General features: G+C 45.5%; 1 long non-coding RNA gene across 3 annotated transcripts; it reads right to left on the bottom strand.

The window, feature by feature from the left end:
• Positions 1-823: 823 nt before the first annotated feature.
• Positions 824-16,030, bottom strand: Gm33388. 3 transcript variants are annotated; one of them, XR_878450.2, is made up of 4 exons: positions 15,761-16,030; positions 14,871-14,936; positions 11,298-11,753; positions 824-2,156 (listed from the first exon to the last, which is right to left on the bottom strand). It is a non-coding gene; the product is annotated as a predicted gene, 33388 (long non-coding RNA). The 3 variants fall into 3 exon arrangements; XR_387310.3 differs by having other exon boundaries at positions 14,871-15,089; positions 15,761-16,025; XR_878449.2 differs by lacking the exon at positions 15,761-16,030 and having other exon boundaries at positions 14,871-15,725.
• Positions 16,031-17,634: the final 1,604 nt, after the last annotated feature.

The raw sequence follows: 17,634 nt of genomic DNA, 5'->3' as shown, positions 1-17,634 counted from the left end.
GAGTCCCAAATCAGAGGTACCCTAACCATGAAGGGTGCAGTCAGAACTGGGCTCTTGAGATGCTCAAAGTCCTTGGATGGATTAGCAACAGACCCCATCACAGAGGAGAGAGAGCTGAGGGCATCAGGGTTAGGTGAAGAAGGGACCCCCCCCCCCCTCAGAGGTCCAAGGTGAACAGTCAAGTTGGAAGCAAGTAAGCCAAGCCCAGACACTAGAAGGTCAAGTGGGACTTACTCATCTGGTGCCATCTTGCTCCATTGGGAATGAAGGTTGTAAGAAATCATACTTGGTATTTGGAGAAATGAGTGAAACATGAAGAAATAAGACGTGAGAAAGCTGCCCTGTCATAGAAGCTACTCTGAGAGGACAGTAGACAGAAGAGGGGACATCAGTCCCCATCACAGGGGCCTCTCCACACCTGGACTTGAGGACTCAGCATGGGCAGGCTCCCTCCATCCTGAGCCATCCTGTCTCCAGGTACTTGCACGGGCTCTGCCCTTCTCCTGGGGTGACCTTTCATGGCCTTTCCTTTTTCCCTTCTGTATGTGTATGTACACATTACAGGATCAGGTGTGTGTGTGTATATACATATACTATGTGTACATGGGTGTGGACACCAGAGGACGAATTTAGCTCTCCTTCTTGTTTTTTTGAGACAGGGTCTCCCCCTGGCCTGGATCTTGCCAAGTAAGCTGGGATGGCTGTACCAAGCTCCCAGGATTTGTTTCCACATTCCTTGTTTTCTTGTTGTTTGTCTGTTTGTTTTTTAACATGAGTTCTGGAAATTGAATTCGGATCAATTGAGAACACTCAGATCTCCTCACCCCCAATCTCTTTCTCTTTAATGTATTGTTTTTGCTTTGTTTTTTTAAGGCTACCATACATAGTAATGGGGTTCATTATGGGATTTTCACACACAAACATCAGTGTCATTTGGCTTTAGATCTAATTCATGTCACTTTATGTCACACCTGTTCATCCTCTAGGTCACTGTAGAGATGATGCTTCCTCAAGGAGTCCCTCAGTGTCCACACTAGTTGAATTCCGTGTCATGGTCCATGGCAGACATACTATGACAGGCCATGTGAGTTGTGTTCAGTTATGATGCTTCCTCTCTCAAAGCAGGGCTTAATGGGGAGTGTGGCTTATGTTGAAGCCGGCTGTTGAGAAGCAGGTTCCGGGTGGGTTCTCAGCACCTCTGGCTGGAACCATCGTTTCTGTGGGAGTGTCCCCTTGGTCTGAGAAGATGCTTTATAAAGCAGGCCGTGGTTGCTGCAGGCTTATAACTGATGAATGCTCAACCCTAAAGGGGACATTTATAGTGACCTCTTCCAGGCTCGGGGTATACTAGTGAAGAAATGGGAGGAATGTAAGGGCCTAAGGGAGCGGTAGAGTGCCATGGAGTTCAACATCAGGACATGATATCACTGTCGTAATCTTGGATCCCCAGCATCTATGATTATCTGCAGAAGACCTGCAGAAGGCTGGGTCCATCAGCTTTCCACCCCGCAAAGCCCCCCATCCCTGAAGATCTCTCAGAAGTTAATGGTTGTTGTGAGAAGAAGGGACGTTTTCTTCACTGGCAAGCTGCCCATGTTCCTATAAACAACATTCATGACAACTCATCGTTGTACACAAACCCCAAGCCCCAACAGACCCTTATTTTCTAGAAGGTGCTAAGTGACACAGATAAGATAGCAGAGTGAACACACAAAGTTCAGACTGTGGCTTCTCTGGGCTTTCTTGGGGACATTTGAAGAGTTCTGTGGCCAGATGGGATCAGGACTGGTTGTGGGATGAGGGCTGGGGAAGCATGAGTTCCACTGCTCTGACTTTAGTGTGGATTGCAGGGACACAGTTTCTCTTACAGAGATCCCACTCGCTCTGCTCTCATCTCCACCCCAGTCAAATGTCCTTGGGTAGGGTTATACATAGGTGTTACTATTACCTGGTTATTGTTTTCATTTGGACTTTTAATCTGGAATGAACTAAAATCCAGAAATGGAGGGCACAACTATGGATCCAGATCTCGAGGCTGGAAGACACAGGCTTTTGATGAGGATCTTGAGGAATAGTGGCCATGCAAAGCTTCGTCCCAGGCAGGGTGGTTCATGTGTTTAATCCCAGGCAAGCAGATCTCTGAGTTCCAGGGTAGCCTAAAACAGAACAAGTTCTAAGTGAAGAAAAACTTAAATCCAGGTGTGGTGGTACATGCCTTTAATCCCAGGATTCAGAAGACAGATCTCTGAGTTCAAGGTCAATCTATAGAGCAACTTCCAAGACAGTCAAGCTTAGGCAGTGAAGGGGTTGGAAAATGGAAATCTGGTGATAATGTAATAATACAAGGGGGGCATGTACTAGCTCTTGCAAGCAGCAGAACTCTATAGCTTCGGCCATGTGGCTCTGGCTTTAGAATCAACAGTAGAAGGAGGCTACTGGGACAATTGATGATGCTGGTTAGCTCCAGCTAAGAAATTAGCGAATAATTAAGAAGAGACCAGCATCACTGAGATGAAATCTCCTGAGAAGTGTTTTCTGGGAACACAAAGAAGCTGTGTCTCAGAGGTAGCCAAGGTTGTACCTTATACTGCAGCTGGACTTGGCAATGTATAAGAATTATCCAGGTGGTACTGGTTTTGAAAGCATGAAGGGGTCATGGAGAACAGCTGAGGCTTGGCACTGTGAGAGGCCATTGGTGAAAGTGCAGCATCTGTTACAGTTGATGGCCCAGGACTAAAAGGGTCATGCAAAGGAGTTGAAGCTTGGCACTATGAAGAGAGCCTATGAGAGGTTATTGGTGAAGCCTAGTCACTGTGAGAAACCTCAGCATGTAGAGATGCCAATACCATGGAATGATCACCAAGAACAGCAGCAGTAGTGGAGTAGAGTCAACCAGAGCCTTGAGTGCTACAGAGCACAGAGTTAGAGAAGTGATTCAAGCCCTTTGGAGAAGCCCAAAAGATCATGTGTGGATCCCTGACACAGGAACAAGAAGCTGTAAAGTTGAAGTTACCTTGGATACCTCAAGATGTTAGAGATGCAGAGCCATGGGCTACCTGCGGAGGAAAACTGCTAACAGGGAGTGGAAACAACTCAGGAGAAAGATGTTTGTTGCAGTCATCAAAGCAAAAAGGAGGAGATCTGATGAATGCTTTGACATCAGACATGGAGACTGAACTTTGGACTTTTAAACATTGTTGAGACTGTGATAGACTGGGAACTTTTGAAGTTGGATTAAGTGTCTTATGCATTATGCTAAGTTTAGGTATGGGTCCCTTAAACTCATGTGTTTGAACAAGCCTATGAGGGCCAGGAAGTGGAATGTGGTGATTTGAATATGCTTGGCCCAGGGAGTGGCACTATTAGGAAATGTGACCTTGTTGAAATAGGTGTGGCCTGTTGGAGGAAGTGTGTCAGTGTGGGTGTGAGCTTTGAGACCCTCCTCCTAGCTTCCTAGAAATCAATCTTCTCCAGTTTGCCTTCAGAACAAGATGTAGAACTCTCAGACCCTCCAGCACCATGCCTGCCTGGATGCTGCCATGTTTCCTGCCATGATGATAATGGACTGAACCTCTGAAATTATAAGCTAGCTCTAATTAAATGTTTGCCTCTATAAGAGCTGCCTTGGTCATGATGTCTCTTCACAGCAATGGAAATCCTAACTCGGATACCCACAAAAACTATTTTTCAAAAAAAAGTTTTAAAATTTTATTCTTTCTTTCTTTCTTTCTTTCTTTCTTTCTTTCTTTCTTTCTTTGTTTATTGTCTGTGTATGAGTATGTAGAGAACCATAGGTCAGAGTACAACTTGTAGGAATCAGTTCTCTCTTTCCATTGTGTCCAAATTGATTCCCAGCAACCAAGGACAGATCACCAGACTTGGTGGCAAGCACTTTTACCCACTGAGCCATTTCAGCTATCCTTAGTTTTTGAAACAGTGATTCTCACTGAACCTGGAGCTCACTGGCTAGATAGATTGTCTGTCCTCACTTTCCTGGTGCCAGCTTGACAGGCATGTTGCCACACACTCCTTTTTTAAAAAATGAGGGTTCTGTGGAATGGGAACTTGGGTCCTCCTGCTTGTATGGCAAGCACGTTATTGATTGAGCCAATTCCCCAGACCTTGGGAATGTCTAGTAGCAGCTTTATTTATAAATCAACCAGAAGTGGGCACAACCCAGATATTCTTTCTTCTAAAGGAGACCGTAAAAAATGTGCACACTGTGGCACACTGCCCAGCACTGAAGAGGAAGGAGCTACGGGCCAGTAAGATGGGCCAGTGGGGAAAGGTGCTTGCTGCACAAGCCTGATGACCTGAGCTTAATACCAGAACACACACAAAGGTGGAAGATAGGATGAAAGAATGGACTCCCAAAAGCTGTTTTCTGACCACTGCAACATGCTGTGGCATGTATGCATCTGTACACACACACACACACACACACACACGCACATTACATAATAATATCTGCAAAAATAAACCACTAGGATGAAAAGCCAATGATGATGACAGGATTGTTTGGGAGGAGGTATTGATTGGTATCATGTTAATTTTAAGTGTCAATTTGACAGACCTAGAACCACTCAGCAAATGGGCCTTCTGGTATACCTGGGAGGTTCTCTTGATTGCATTAGTTGAATGGGAAGACCTTCCCATGGTGGCCACTTCCTAGCTTGGGTTCTGGACTGTCTAAATACAGAGAGAAGGGGCTGAGAGGGTGCATGCATTCAGCCCTCTGTTTCCAGAGTCTAGAATGGGTGCCACTAGATGCTTCAAGGTCCTGCTGCCTTGACTTTCCCACCATGGACTGTATCTTGAACTGTGAGCAAAAGCAAAGCCTTACTCTATTGTCAAAGGTTTCATTAACACAACAGGAAAAGGAACTAAGATAGTTGGGTATCTGTAAAACCTGTAGACTAGACAACATACAGGGAAATTTTACACAGACTGGAACACATCACCAGCTGGGGGAAACATAAAAGGAACTGTAGAATGTAGCAGTGACTTAAACCTCATTACATGTGAGTGGCATAGTCACATGGAAGGAGGTAAGGCCACAGAGCTGAGGTGAGGAACTCTGGAAAACAATGTTTTGTTTGGCTGTCAAAAGGCTAAGTTAACAGTACTCCACACAAGCATTGTCTTGGACTCAGTAGACCTATTTTCCATACAGGTACAGACAGTTTGACTCTACCTGCATACCAGTGTTGAACAAATAGTGTAGATAACGACAGCCAGGTTTCCTCAGAGAAGAAATTATCACAAATACAGAGAAAATTATAGAATGTCATGGTGGTAGTATACTGGGGTTTTCAGTACAAACATATGGCACACATGTGGACACGTGCATGCACACACACAAGCTAAATTCAGATGCATGTGCACACATGGGTTACAACACATCTCCACATTTGCTCATCCTACCCCCTGGGAAGGCCTAGAAGCAGTGACATTCTAATGGCTTCTATGTCATAAAAAGAAAAACAACAAACAAACAAAAACAACAGTGTTTCACAGAGAGGTAATCCAGTTCAGAGTCATGGCATGGAAAATATAACCCTGGAGAAAGAAAAGGCACCTATCAAAAGAGCACAGTGGGACTGAGGGGATGGCACAGTGAGTAAAATGTTTGCCATGCATTTATGAAGCATGAGTTTGGATCCCTTCTACCCACATACAAAGACACATGCCTTTGTAATTCCAGCACTGAGGAGGATCTCTGGGGCCAGATGGCCACCCAACCTAGATGAACCAATGAGTGCAGGTTCTTTGAGGGACCTTGTCTCAAAAAATAAGGTGGAAAGTGAGAGAAAGATACTCAAAAGTGACCTTCGGCCTCCATATGCCTCTCACCATGAACAAGGAGGTAAGAGAAGGCTTCTAGACTCAAAAAGATGAAGAAAACATAATTTCCCATTTCTTTCTTCCAAGGGCAACTAAAGACCAACTATGGAAGACTTATACAGTATAAAACCTGACGTGGGTAGGTGAGAAGGCAAGCTGGTGAGAGTCCTGGAGATCACATGATAAGTTTCCTGAGGTTTGTGTGTGTGTGTGTGTGTGTGTGTGTGTGTGTATGTGTGTGTGTGATATGTCTCAAACAGAAAGATAAAGAAGCTTCCAGCTCAGAAACAGGGACAGATGATAATGAATGAGCAAACAAGTGGGTAACAGTAGAAACCTACTCTTCCTAGATGCAATACTGGGAAAGGGATAGCCGAGCATGGCAGAGAACAACCGTGGGCTCACCACCAGTCCTGTGAGTGAGGACCAGGTGGTCTTTAGTCTATAATTCTTTCCTTCCTTCTTTTTTCTTTCTCCCTTTCTTTCAATAAGGTCTTGTGAAGCCCAGACAGGCCTTGAACTTACTATGTAGCCAAGGATGACCATAACTTCGGATCCCCCTGTTCTGTCTCTCAAATGCTTGGATTCAAGGTTTGTAAGACCATACCTGGTTTATGTGGCACTGCGGACCAAATCAGGAGCTTTGTGAATACCAGGCAAGCACACGGTGGATCCACATTCCTAGACCTACTCTGACATGATTGTAAGGCTTGCACACAGGTGCCTCAGTGTCCCCTCTTGCATGGTACAGGTGAGATGGACTGGAATATCAATCCCTACCCAGCCCTGGTGAGGTATCTCCTCCTGATCTTCCCTCAAATTGCAGTGTCAGTTGAGGCTTTTTGGAAAATCAGGACTCACACTACAGTCCAAGGACTCTTCTTGGTGCTAGTAAAGGCCATATAGGAAGCAGAATTCTCATCCTTCTCAGCAGCAACAAGGAATCTGTCCTATTTGAGAACCATGGGAGGTTGAGTGGGAACCTGGCTTCTCTTTCCATCTATGGGTGACAAAGCAGTGCCTCAGCCCATGTCCTTGTCAAGGCAAATAGCCATGACAAAATTGTACTTGACAGTTACAAACACACTTGAAACAAAATGTGTCAAGCTTCAGCAAAAACAAATAAAAAAAAACTCTCCAAAGAAATGAAGGGGGAAAAATTGAACAAACCTTTAGAACTAAAACAAACAAACAAACAAAAAAAAAACGAACAAACAAATGAATGAAAGAAAAATCTCAAAGTATAAGCTCAGAAGCAGAGTGGAGGTGATGGAGAAAAAGATCTGTGAGATCTGAAGATAGAACCTCTCTGAGGAATGGAGGAGAAAAACAAAAACAAAAACAAAAACAAAAACAAAAACAAAAACAAAACAAAACAAAAAACAGACTAAACCAAACCAAACCAAACCAAAACCAACAACAGCCAAAACAAACCCAAACAAAAAAACCTTAACTCCAAACCAAACCAACAACATCAGCAGCAACAAGCCAACCAAACCAGAAGAGCAGCATCAGTAAGGATCTCAGGGGTCTGTGGGACGATGCAAAAGATCCAATACGGTGCTACTGGAGCCCCAGGAGAAGAGGAAGGGTGGAGGTGAACACAGGTAAGGAGGGCTGGGAGATGACTCTGGCTAAAGATGAGAACTAGGGTTTGGTTCTCCAGAAAGTCACATAAATGTTAGGTAAGCATGGTTGTCTCCTTGTAATGCCAACCCTGGAAGGTGGAGACAGGGGTTCCCCAGAGCAAGCTGATAGCAGGAGCTCTCTGTTTGACTGAAAGATCCGGCCTCCAGACATAACAAAGAGAGTGAGAGACCTTGAAACACTCAGTCATAAATGGGGACTTCATCAAATCCTTCCCCTTAGTGCTCAGGAACCTCATGGAAGAGAAGGAGAAAAAGATGATAAGAGCCAGAGGGGAAGGGGGATACCAAGAAAACAAGGCCTCAAAATCAACATGATAAAAGCTCATGTGAACTCACAGAGACCGAGGAAGCAGGCACAGGACTTGCATCTGTGTGCATCAGATGGGGTGAATCTGGAGGGGAGGGGGGAACTGCAAGGAGAGGGAGGGGAAATGGTAATCAGGATATATTATGTGACTAGGGAAAAACAAATCTGTTTTCAATAAAGAAAAAAAAAGAAAGAAAGAAGAATCCGCCTCAGTAAAGAAGGAAGGATGACAGAGTACGACCCCTAACATTAACCTTGGGCATTTGTATGCACTGGCACACGTGTGAAACACACACATGCACACGCACAATGAGAAAGAAAAAATACACAAGGGAAATGACTCAAAACTGCTTATGTTTAGCAAGGAACAGGAGCTCATAGAACTAAGAGGAGGAGTTCATATTATGGACTGAATATTTATGTCTCCCCCGCCCCCCTTGCGCCCCCCTGCTTCAAACTCATATATAAAGTCCAATTCCCTAATGTAATGGTTAGGAAGTAGGTGCATTTGAGGGTGGGAGTGACAGAAATAATATGAGGACTTTAGGGTGCGGCCCTCAAATGAGATAAACACTCACCTTTTTACAATATTTATTTATGTGTATATATGTCTCTTGTGTATATCCACACCTGCTTGGGGGCTCCTGTGGAGGTCAAGAGAGGTCATTGGTTCTCTGGAGCTGGAGTTACAGGCAGTTGGTGCTGGGAACTGAACTCTGGTCCTCTGAAAAAGCAGCAAGCTCTTAATGACTACCACATCTCTGTGCCTGGGATTAGCATCCTTCTGAGAAATCTGGATGCCTCCTCCCTCTAAACTTGGGAAGGTGTAGTGAGAAGATTGCTTTCCAACATGATGGAGCAGACCTCGGCAGGCATGGTGTCTGCTGGTGTCTTGATCTTGGACTTCTCAGCCTTCAGAATTGTGACAAACAAATGTGTATTGTTTGAACTACTTGGAGTGTGATGTTTTGTTATACTACCCTGAGCTGAGACAATTCCAAATGGGAAAAAAACAACAACACAAAGAAATCTACGCCAATTATAATTAAGTTATGATTATACTTCTGTCAACTAGAGACTGAGAAAAAAAAATTTTGAAAGCATTCAGAGAAAACTGAGGAAACACAAATTCAAATAGCAGCAGACTTCTCATTAGAGACCTTAAAAGCCAGAAGAAAGTGACAATGTGTTTCCAGTGCTGAAAGAGAAGAATCGTCAGCTCCTAACTCTGCTTCTCATAAATGCATCTTTTAAACATACAGGGAGGGGCCTGGGAGGTGGCTCAGTGGGTAAGAACCCTTGTTTTGCAAGCGTGAGATCCTGAGTTCAAACCTCAGAATCCAAATAAAAAGATGAGCATGACTGTGTTGCCTGTAACTTCAGCATTGAGGGCAGAGACAGGATACTGAGAACTCTCTGGCCAGCCAGCCTAGCTTCTAGTTCAGTGAGAGACCTTATCTCAAGGGAATTAGGTAGAGAAAGCCTTAGATGAAGACACCAAATTCCTCTTCTGTTCACATACATATGCATGGGTGTGCACATTTGCACACTCACATGGATATACCACACACATATCTAACATAGAAACATGCGCAATACCATATACAAGCACTTACCACACACACACACATACACACACACATACACACACATACACACATATACACACACATACACACATATACACACACATACACACACACATACACACACACATACACACACATACACACACACACACATACACACATACACATACACACACACACACACACACACACACACACACACACACACACACACATACACACACATTTATTTTTAAATTTTGTGCATAGATGTATGTGCCTGAATGTGTGTCTGTGCACCATCTGTGAGCAGGTGTCTGCAGAGGCCAGAAGAGGATTTTGGATCCCTTGGAACTGGAGTTACAGGTGGTTGTGAGAAGCCTGACGTAGATTCTGGGAGCCCAAACCAGGTCTTCTACAAGAGCAGCAAGTTCTCTTACACATTGAGCCCTATCTCTAGGTTCCCACACATATACAAATAAAAAGAACAACAAAAAGACAAAAGGGGTAATTAAAACAATTTTCAGACAAAGGAAAACTTAGATTTGTCATTTGCTCATTTACAAAAGAAGGCCAAAGAGACTTTTATGGACAGAAAGAGACAAAGAAGTCTGAAGCAGTGAGATGCAAGAACTAATAGAGTAAGCAAAATATAAATAAATACAATGTTCTTGCTTGTGTTTTCTAAATTATGCTTGACTACAGAAGCAAAACTGTAGTGCTGGCTGATCTGACTTCAAATGATGCTTGTACTGAAATAGAAGGGAATTATAAACAGGACATAAAATAAAGTTTATCTTTGTGTTCAATCAAGTGGATAAAATAATGATGTAAGATTTTGTGTCTATAAAATTTCATATCTATAGAAACCACTAAAATCGCTATGCAAAAAGATACTAGAAACACTATAGATAATGTAGATTGGATTTATCTAAAATAAAAAATCTTTAAAAATGTACTAGTAATTCACATAAACTAAAGGAAAGGAAAATACATAAATGAGAAGCAGAAGGCAAAAAAATGGCACAATAAAGCTAACCATTAATTGGTACAGTAAATATAAAAGACCTAAAATCATCAATTAAAAGACAGAGATTAGTAAACATAAATATATGGGCTATTTACCCTCAAGACTTCCCCTGATGGAAATTATAAAAGAACATTGGAAATGAAAAGATGAGGAAAGATATCATGAAAATACTAATGAAAGCTGTGGACTGGGGAATGTACCTTAGTGATAGAGTGTTTGCCTACCACGCACAAAGCCCTCAGTTCAATCCCTAGGACAGCCAAGGGGGTGGGGGGAGGAGTGGAATAGGGCTATGTCTATGTTAGATTCAGCAGACGTCACATCAAAGATAATTACCAATACCAGAGAGGGAGGGGCATTACATAATAACAAGATCATTCAGCAAAGAACATACAGTAACCTTAAATATTCACCCACCAAGCAACAGAGTGGCCAAGTAAGTGAAACAAACCTGCTAGCACTGAAAAGGTAGAGAAATATATTATTATATTAAAAGATCTCAACAATTGACACAACTATCAGAAACCTGGGAGAACTTGACACCATCAGTCTATAAGATTCAACTGGCAACAAGATTCAACTCCAACCAATGACACCAGGATTCTTCTGTCCTCCCCTCCCCTCCCCTCCCCTCCCCTCCCCTTCCCTCCCCTCCCCTCTTTTCCTTTCTGTTTCCCTGTTATCCCTTCCTCTCCTTTCTCTGAGTCATTTTCCCTCTCTCTTACCTCCCTTCCCTCCTTTCTTTCACCTCTCTCCTCACCTTTCTTTTCTGAGGTTTAAAACAACTTAAACTCATTTATAGTTGTGTAGGTCAGATAATCTGTTGTGGGTCTCACCACCATTAGAGGGTGTTAAAGCTGGTTTCCAGAATTGGTTTGGACCTCGAAGAAGAAAGTTACCTTTTGAGATACGAGGTTGCTGTAAAAGACTGGATGTGACCTTCCACATACTCTCTTGTTTCCAGTTTCATCATGTGACCTCTCTTTCCTCATCTGCACATCCATCATGATGTCATTCGCCATGTTGAGAAGTAGATGGGAGATCCTTACCAGAGTCCAAACACATGGGGTTGTTTAGTCTTGGACTTTTAGTCACCCTTGTGTGTAAAGTCCTTGGCCTCTGCTGTTTTGTTACAGCAACTGAAACCTGAACTAAGGTGGTTGTCTTGGTTCCTGTCCATCCAGATGCTAATCGATCTTAGGGGACAAACAGTGGCATCAGTATTCTAGGTTCAGCTCTTCATGGATCTCTGGGAAGGGAAGGGGCAGCTCTCGGGTGTTTCTGTGTTTCAGATACTTAATGGACACATCCTAAAGCCATCTTCCCAGTTCTTCAAAGACTGGACTCATTCATGCCTGTTCATGGAAGTGGAAATGGAGACACAGAGACATCAAATAACCTGACCATTTGAGGGCTGGAACCAGAAGCCAGGTGACTTGACACAGAGTCTGAGCTCTTCCCCAAAACCTAACCAAGAGTATGAGACACTATCACCAGACCCCAAGGACCAGGCACAGGGTTGGGCCTGCCTAAGTCTTCCTGATGATAATCTTTTTTTCTGGCCATTCTGCAAGACCTTGTAACTTGAAGTCCCCAAATAAGAAGCAAGAGGTGGTTGACACCCAGTGGTTATGATGGTCTTATTAGTTCTTTCTTATTCCTCCCCCATTTCAAAAGTCAAGATGGCCTCTGGGGGAGAAACTCCCTTCTGCATACCAGTTAAGCTGCTTCAGGGCAAAATGGTTTTGTTTGGCCCCTGGATGTCATTCCTGAGAAATGAAGACGGCAGAGCTTGTTTCTATTTCCTCTGCAAACTTCTTGTCTCTGATAACTGGCCAATCTTGGGCGTGATCCAAGAACTGGTATGTTGTGGGTTTCCACTCCAAGCTGGTCTCAGCTACCCTGGGTGGAGGCTTCAGCTAGGCTGGATTCTTGGGGCTTGATTTAATACATACCAACATGTTTGGGTCAATTGCAAAAAAACGGAGACGAGCATCCCTGTATTCCAGTTCCAGTCGCCAGCCTAATGGCATTAGGCACAGTGATGTAATAATCTAACACACATGCGCCAAGGGGGCTGCTCTGGGTGACCATCTGCTGGCTGTGAGCAGGCACTGTAGCTGCCCAGCACAGCGGACAGAGTTTAAATGAAAGCCAGACCAGCTGAAAGGAAACCACATGGATGCTTCCAGGATTCAAGCCTTTCGATCCATGCATACTGCATGTCAGGGGAGGAGCTGGCATGGAGCTAGGCGTGGCTGAAGGTCAATAAAAAGCACATGTGAAATGAATAGAGGTGAAGTGAATAGAGGTGGGGCTCCTATCCTTTATAGCAGTGAGATCCCACACAGCAGAAATCCCTGCACTGGCATCTCTTGCAGCTGGTTCTTCCTTGAATATCTCGAGAAATTGTCACTTCCTCTCACCGCACCCCTCCTGCATCCTAACAGCTCTCATCTTCAAAGGAAGTTTGTTACAGAGAGCAGAGCCACTCTAGGGAAGGGTTTGGGTCTGGCTTTGGCTTTGACCTCGTTTGAGCAGTACCATCCTTTTCTCCTGAATCTTATGGGTACTTCAGAGGAGTCTGTCTATTGAGAGGAGTCTGGGCCCTGGAAGCAGGGTAGGAAACCAGAGGAAGAGCATGTATGCATGGTCACCATGAAAACTGGTTTCAGGAGCTCAGTGGGCAAAAGCATTTGCTCTGTAAGTATTCAGACCTGAGTTTGGATGCAGGGCAGTCAAGATGGCTCAGTGGTTAAGAGCACTTGCAGCTAAGTCTGATGGCATGAGCTCCGTTCCTGGAAACCATATGGTAGAAGGAGAGAACTGTCTTCTACAAGTTGCTCTGTGACCTCCATACATGTGTGGGTGCATGTACACACACGCGCGCGCACACACACACACACACACACACACACAGATAGGGGAACATCGAGATTGTTCAGCGAGTAAAGATACCTTACACCAAGCCTAATACCTGAGTTTGATCCCCAGCATCCACGCAGAACTAGGAGAGAACAGGGTCCTACAAATTGTCCTTTGAACTCTATAGACATGCTGTGGCATGTGTGAGTATGTACAATAAATAAAAGAAAAAAAAAGCCTCTAGGGTATCAAATACTCACCTGGCTTCTGGCAGCTTTTGTGGTTGGCCTGTTTCTCAGGTGTGGATGTACTACACCAGGAGTCGGGGGAGCTTGGCCTGCTGAGGCCTTTCTTGAGCTCCCATGGAATTTTGTGCTTCTTTAGCTTTGTGTAGGCTTTGGGTCTATCCGTGGTAAGCTGGGCAGTGGGATGGCACCTAAGTGGTGAGGGGTATAAATGGGTGTCCTCCCAAGTTGTGCTACTTTGTGGCGATCTGAATAAAAATGGACCCCATAGACTCATAGGGTATGGCATTATTGAAGATGATCCATTGTAGCGAGTGTGGCCTTGTTGGAAGAAGTAAGCCAGCCCCACTTAAATGTTTTCCTTCATAAGAGTTGCCATGGTCATGCTGGAGAAAACCCTAATTAGGACTCTTTTTCTGGGGAGACATGAACAAAGGTCTCTTTACCCCAGATAGGTCATAATGACAGACCAAAGAAACAAGTCCACCCAAGTCTAGACAAGTGGAGCAGTGATGAGTTATACACAGGTGTGTGGGTGACTCGAGGCACAAGCATCATTGAATGGCTCACTACACCATTCTGACAGCTCACAAAGGCCACAGAAAAGCATCCTCAGAGCTTTTTTTCTGTGTAATTTGCAGGCAGTTCTATAGGTCAGGGAGTCTCCTCTTGTCAGCAATTGTTACCGCTCACTGCTTTCACAACCCCAAGGAGAAGCCTTTTGAATCTTGTAATTTTCAGGAACTTCCTGAGACATTTAATTTCCTTTTTTGCTTAGTTTTTCTTTTTTCTGTTGTTGTTGTGTCTTTTTATTGTCCCTTGAGTCCTAGAGGAATACTTCCGCTAGAGGAAAAAGCCTCATGGTCGATGCTGGACACTGACAGGTGGGAAGTAGGTAGAGAAAGACAGGCCTCAGGGCAACAGCAAGATGGAAACCAGTATGTTCTCCTAAGACCCCGGTTCCCAGAAACTGCATCACTAAGTGAAGACCACAGCACAGTGGAGGAGGCTGAGTTGCCAGGCATGGGTATCAAATGAGCAACAAGTTCAACTGCACAGATTAATATGACCTCAGGCCTGTAATGTCACCACTTGTCACAGCCTAGCCCAGAATTCTTCCTGCAGCTGGGGGTATGGATACCAGGGCACCTGTCTCACAGACCCACAGACCCAGTGTGGGTCAGAGGAGGCCTGAGGTGTAGGCGCCTTTCCTCCCTCCAGCCTGTTCTCTGCAGTGAAGGCTTATACACCCCCCACAACGATGTCCTTACAGCCAGAAAAGGAAGGGCCGTGTGCAGAGTATCTATTCTTTCAGTTATTCTTGTGTGTGCTGTGCACTTGTTTATGGGGTGTACCACTCACCTGTGAGTGCACATATAGATGCCAGCGGTGTCTTCCTCTGGCCAGAAATCTCTCTTGATCTCTCCTCTTGGGATTGGAGATACAGACACATGCTGGCTTTTATATGGCTTCTAGGGATCTGAGCTAGGTCCTCATGCAATAGCAGCAAGCTCTCTGAGAAGCCATCTTCTCAGCCCCAAGAGCATGTATCAGTTGTTGGGTAGATAAGAACATCATGTCCTAGAGAGGAGAAGTGGTGGCCTGGGACTAGGGAGCAATGTAGGGCAGAGCTGACAGAACTTAGGTACCCTTAAAGGGTGAGGCCTTCATATCCTGTCCCCCTTCAAAGGGCACAGACACACACGTGGGAGGGGCCGAGCATGGCCTTGATCAGCCCTCTCTGTTCAGCTGTTTAAACATTCTAGAATGCATAAAACAGAAGGGCCACAGGTGGGGATGGCTGTCACTCCCTGGCGATCTTAGATACCAACTGGGACCTTGAATACAGAAATTAAGCCATCAATTCTTGCTGGATTCCCCCCACCTCCGTCCCCCCCCCCCCACATCTGAAGAGTAGAGTAATAGGTCAGGGTGGGCCTCTGATCTTCCTTCCAGTGACCATCTATAGGTAAGCAGTGTGACACATGCTATGTCATTGTGTCATCTTGCCCATCCACCAGACCTGTCTCAGCTGGCTGTTGGAAGAACAAGAGATCCACGGGAAGCAAAGGGAGAGAGGCTCAGGAGGGCAGGAGTGCTGGCCTCTTTATCCCTGAAACTGCAGCAGGCACCAGACCCCAATCCCCTCTGAGTAAGCTGACTTGCTCAGCTCAGGAAGCCTGCAACCTCAAAGGCCTGGCCCACCAAGGAGCCCTCTCTAACAATGTCGCTGGACAATGTGGCCTGTTTACCTGTCAGTCTGTCCGCTTTCTTTTCATTTCAGAGGAAAAGAACTCCTGTGGAGCTGCTAATCCTAGAGTCAACAGTCGACCGAGCTGAGCGGCTTCCCCGGAGGTGGGTGTCTAGCTCAGCCCCAACTGTGCAAACAGACCCTGCAGCCTGGGCTGCCCCAGGGGCGTGGTCTGAAGCTGCCGGTCTTGCTTGCCAGCTTGCCAGCCCCCTTGCTCCCTTTGTGTGTTTCTCATTGAATTGGGTGGAAGCTCAAAGGCAGGCTAGGGAAGGTCAAAGCCAATTTGCAGGGTCAGAGGTCAAGGAGGAGAGAGGCAGCCGACCGGTTGCCCGGAAGCTGGCTAGCTGTTTGTCCTGACTGCTCCAATTACTACCTGGGCCGCAGAGACTAACAGATGCACCTGTTCGAGCCTCAGTTTCCACATTTGTAAAGAAGGAATAAAGTACCTGTCTGGGGTCAAGGATGCATCTCAATTGTTAGAGGGTTTCCTTATCATGCCTGAGGTTTGATGGTCCACTCTTTTGACTCCAGCACATGGAAAAAGGAAGTAGGCAGGTCAGAGGTTCAAGGTCACCTTTAGCTATATAGCAGGTTTAACATCAACCTGGGCTACACGAGTCCTTGCTTAATAAATAACAATAACAATAGCAATAATAAGCAGTAGCAATATGCCTGTTCGTGGTGGAAATGGTGTGGGGTGCTCTGTGTAAATGGTAGTGACTGGCAATTAGAAGGACGGAGACTAGGAGTTAGACTCTCTCCCTGATAGGCAGGCACATAGGGAGAAGAGCCATGGTTAGGTAATAAAGGAAGCAAATTTCCAAGATGGTCAGCTTCTTCCTCAACCTCCTGACCTGAGGCAAAAGCTTTTATCTCCCACCAGCAGGCCCCTGCTGATGGATCGGCTCAACAAGTTCAAGGCCAGATCAGAGGGCCACACAACAGCTGCTGATCAATCAACCACACTGTCTCTAAACTGACCAATCCTAAAGGAGGGGCGGGGAATTCTTCAGAGGCTTAAACCCCCAGGCCTGGTGCAGAGAGGGGGCTTTTCTGCTTCCTGAGTCCCCCCCCCCCCCCCACACACACTCTGCTGTGCACAGGGTCTTTTCTCTGTGTGTCTGCTGCAAGCTCGCGCCTCCTCCAAGCGCGTGCCTCCTCAGCCTCAGTAACCGCCATTCTCATTCTGTCTGTGGTATTTAAGGTTTCTCTGCTACAGCCCACTGCGCTCCAGGTTTTCCTTTCGAGTTTTTAACCAGCAGAGAAAATGAACCTGGTCAAGATCCCTAGATTGTATCAGAAGGGAGGCAGACATCGGAAACTTCAAGTCAAATAGCAGCAGAGAGATGGAGGGTCCTGAACAGAGCTGGAGGGGCCAGTGTGGTTAGGGCAGGAATGGGCTGAGTGACTAGGATGAGGGGACAGACTCAGATGATGATGAGTGGACAGATCCTGTCAGAGACAGTAGTGAGACAAATAACCTGGAAGCCACCTCACAGGCAGCGTTGTTCCTGATGGGGAAGGAGCAGCAGGCTCTCCACTTCCTACCACCTCCCCCCCCCCCCCCCCCCCCAGCACACTGCCTAGCTGCCCTTCAGTTTTCCCAGCGCAAGTGTGAGCCTGTTTGTGAGCTGGTCTGAGAAAAGGGCTCATGAGTGCAAATGCAGGTTGGTACAGAGCGCAGCAGTTCCTAGTTGGAAAGCACATTCTTGGGGCTGCTGAGGTGGCTCAGTAGGTAAACACCTGATGGTGGAGTTTATCTCCTCATGGTGAAAGGAGAGTTCTGACTTCCTTATCTTCTCTCTTCCAGTGCACACCTCTCTTCCTCTCCTCTCCCTCTCTGTTCTCTCTCTCTCTCTCCTCTCTCTCTCTCTC

Source organism: Mus musculus, chromosome 1 (assembly GCF_000001635.26).
Source record: "Mus musculus strain C57BL/6J chromosome 1, GRCm38.p6 C57BL/6J".
Lineage (NCBI taxonomy): Eukaryota > Metazoa > Chordata > Mammalia > Rodentia > Muridae > Mus > Mus musculus.
Note: the sequence above shows the minus strand (reverse complement) of the source record. Positions and strands in the feature narration are given on the sequence as shown.